Here is a 4,084-nt window from a genome sequence, read left to right on the forward strand (position 1 = left end):
TCCGGCCCTAGCAACTGCCCCTAGCAACGTCCCCCAGCGGCAACTAGACCCTCCCCCTCCTTCGCAACACAACCCCAGGCTAGCCCCCCCAGTGATGGAGCTCGAAGGAGGGGTGCGGGCACCATGGTAACAGGATGACACCCCATGCATCATAGGCATGCATAGTGATGTCATTGTGTGACATCACAGCACCCTGCTCAAGCCACTCTTCTGTTCCATTGTGACATAATCATATGACACCACAGTGACCCCATGCAACCTATCATTGATGTGCCATTGTGATGCCATCATGTAACATCAGGGGCCTCGCATCAACCCACCATCTCCTGTCACTATGACACCCTCACATGACATCACAGCAGCTTCACGTCACCCCCATTCTCGTACCCTTGTGATGTCATAGGGACCATATGACAATGCACCCTCATGCCATCAAAGCACCCTTGCATCAAAATGCCATTCCTGTATCATGACATCATCATTTATCATCACATTGGCCTCATACAAACCCACCTGCAACAGGCTGTGTTTCTATGACATCATGTGACATCATGGCTGCCTTGCATCCACTGCCATTAGCGTGTCATTTCGCTAGGATATCATCACGTGACATCTAGCATCAACCCATTATCGCATCATTATGCAACATCTCAATAGGCTCCCTTGACCTGGCTGTCACATCCCTTTGTGAGGTCACTACATGTTATGAGGTCATACTCTTTACCCACACTGTCACTGTGACATTGTATCTTTCTCCCTTCAACCCATCATTCCCTCACTGTGACATCGCTTCAGCACCATGTGATGAATTCACAAACACCTCACTACGTGACTGTGACCCTGGCAGACCAGGTGCCAGTTCATGCCAAGATCCCCATGTCTCCACTGAACACTGAGAAATACATGGCTGGAACCAGTCTGGGACACCTGTAGGACTGTATTATTAAAATGGATATTAGAATTATAAAACTCTGTTTAGATTTTAGCAAATGCTTGTGAGTGGCTGCATGCATTAATCTCACTCATAGCCATTGTATCCCGCACTGTAAGCTAATATTTAAGCATTTGTAGTTTAAGCCTGTGTAATTGCAAATCACCAGACAGGAGAGAGACATTTGATTGACTAGTATGAAATGCTGGTGGCCACAGAAGTGGTTATGTCCTGCCTAACAAGGAAGGCCCATCCACGCCAGCCAGACTAGAGTGGAACATTACAAGGGATCACAGACTTTATTGTTTACTCTCCTCTCCCCATGAAGAAGAGACTTACAAGTGAATTCCTCCAATCTGCTGAGTTTGCAATTTAAAGTAGAGTGGGGGAAGGGAATAAAAAACCCTAACAAGGAGGAACTGGATTTTCATACTATCTGGACTCCGGGGGCAAGAATTACAAGGCTTATGCAAAAGATACCCAGTGCTTAGGCTGGGTTAGCCAAAGGACACACCAAGCTTCCGTATTGTATATGCTTCTATTACTTTTTTTTAACCTTAAGATAGGAAAACATAGACACACCAAGTGAGTTCCAGCTTTCACCTTGTAAATAACTCTATTTCTTTTTCCTTTATAATAAATCTTTAGATAATTTATAATACAATTGGCTACAAGCATTGTCTTTGGTGTGAGGTCTAAGGTGAAATTGACCTAAGGTAAGTGACTGGTACTTTGGCATTGGGAGTAACTGGTCTATTGCTGTGACCCTTGGTGTAAGGGGCCATCTATCACAAAGATGGCAAAACAGATTGGAATATGACTGTCTGTGACCCCCTGTTAAGGCTATTGTAGTGCCTGAGGATGCACACTTGGTAATTGGTTGTTGCAATCTTAAATATAGAACCCACAGCCAATTTGGGTTTGTGTCCTGGTTCTTAACAGTCTGCCCTGTGGTTGATATTCAAGCTCCTGGGCCACTGCAGGATAGCTTGACAGTTACATCACTTCCTCTTGTGTCATGTGACCTCTCTCCATCCTGCCCTACCCCAAGCAGGTGCAATTCCCCAGAACACCTTCACTTCACCAACTCCACACCCCCTGCCACATTCTGGTGTCACACCAGAACCCTCCCATGACCTGAGTCCCATCTCAGACTGACCTCCCCTCTGTGCATTGCAAGGGTGCAACCAACTTGCACTTTCATCTCATAGTTAAACTACCCAGCACTGATGCACTCAAGCAGGTTGGAAGATTCTACAATATCCTAGGATGTATCAGGAGAGAGATTTCCAGTTGAGACGGGGAAGCATTAATGCCACTGGACAAGGCACTGGAGTAAGACCTCATCAGGAACACAGTGTGCTGTTCTCATCACCCCTGTTCAAGAAAGATGAATCCAAACTGGCCCAGTGCAGAGAAGGGCTCCTAGGCTGATCAGGGGAAGGCAGAGCTGATTTTCTAAGAGCAGACTGAAAGTGCTGAGCTTGTTGAGCCTGTCCAGATGAAGGCTGAGAGGGGATCTAGTTGCTCACTATAAATACACCTGGCGGGTGGGGGGGCATGGTGGTTAATCCCAGGCAGGGAGATCAGCTACTGCAGCTGAAGGACAAAATTGGCACAAGAACAAATGGTGGCAAACTGGTCATGGATAAATTGAGGCTGGAGACAAGAAGAAGATTTCTACCCATCAGAAGAGGGAGCGTCTGGAGCAGCCTCCCCATTGGAGCTGAGGCGGGTAAACAACCCTGGTAGTTTGAGGATGGAACTGGATATGTTTCTGACCAGGATTCTATGATGGGGCTGCCTATGATAGCAGGACCTGGATTCACTGATGCAGGAGGCCCCTGGCAGTCCTAAGTACAGAATTCCCTGGGCAGGGGCAGGAAGAGGCAGAAATTCCCAAGGAATTTTGTTAATTTAGGGCCAGATTGTCCCAGGGCAAAAAGGTGATCAGCACCAGTCTCCCAGTCATTTTGGCTACGGCATCTCATTTCCTTCAGCCGTCCCAGCCTCTACGTTTGTCTACTTTAAATTGAGCAGCATAGCTCTTCCAGAAGAACTCCTCTATGGTGAGAGTCTATTCTGGAACAAAAGTGATTTCATTACAGAAGAGTGTGTCAACACAGGGAGTTTGAGGATCGCTACACATTGAACTGAGGTCTCCATACATTCTGAGGCCAGAAGGGACCACTGGGATCACCTAGCCTGACCACCTGCATAATATGGGCTATAGAACTGCCTTGACTTAATTGCTGTTTAAATTAGAGCAGAATTAAAAAAAAAATCCAACTGTGATTTCAAAGTTGCCAATACTAGAGAAGCCATTCTGGTGGTTAATTACCCTCACTATGAAAAATGGACACCTTTTTTCCAACCTGCATTTGTCTAGCTTCAACTTCCACCACCAGAATCATGTTAGACTTTTGTCTGCCAGATTGAAGATAGCTTTATCATCAAATGTAGAGATTGGAATCAAGTCGCCTCTTAACCTTCTCTTTGGTAAGCTAGATAGATTTTGCTCCACACTCCATTGACCTTTCAGTCCTTCAGTCAAGATTGCCATCACTTTCTGAGAGGTAAAAAGATTCTGAGAGTGAGATCAATGGCCCAGCCTCATCGGGATACTTTGTGCAACTGAGGTCACCCCATTTCGAGAAGGATATTACAGAACTAGGGCGGGGCATGGGGTTCAGAGAAGAGCGATGAGAAGGCTCCAGGATCTGGGAAAACTACATAGAGAAACTAGGATTGTCCACCTTCAAAAGACGACAAAGAAGGGATTGGATAAAAGTCTATACAATAATGCTGAGAAGATCATTTTCTTAGCCCATTGCTTGGATCACTTCAGTCCTCTCTTTGCATCCCTCCATTGGCTCCCTGTCTATATCGTAAACATGAGCCAACTGTCTCTCCTCTCAAAGCCCTTCACAGCCTATCCCCACCTGACCTGTCACCTCTTATTTACTATCAAGGTGTCATCTCCAACCTCTGATCATCTCACCACACTGGCCCCCCTCACCACTTGTTATATTTTCAAACACCCTTGTCCTTTCCCCCAGACTGCCCCTCACACTTAGGATGAGCTCCCCATAAATGCCCAAAAGAGATCATCCTTGTTCTCCTTCAAACTTGCCTTTGCTAGGACACTGACAA

This window comes from Dermochelys coriacea, chromosome 7 (assembly GCF_009764565.3).
Source record: "Dermochelys coriacea isolate rDerCor1 chromosome 7, rDerCor1.pri.v4, whole genome shotgun sequence".
Classification (NCBI taxonomy): domain Eukaryota; kingdom Metazoa; phylum Chordata; order Testudines; family Dermochelyidae; genus Dermochelys; species Dermochelys coriacea.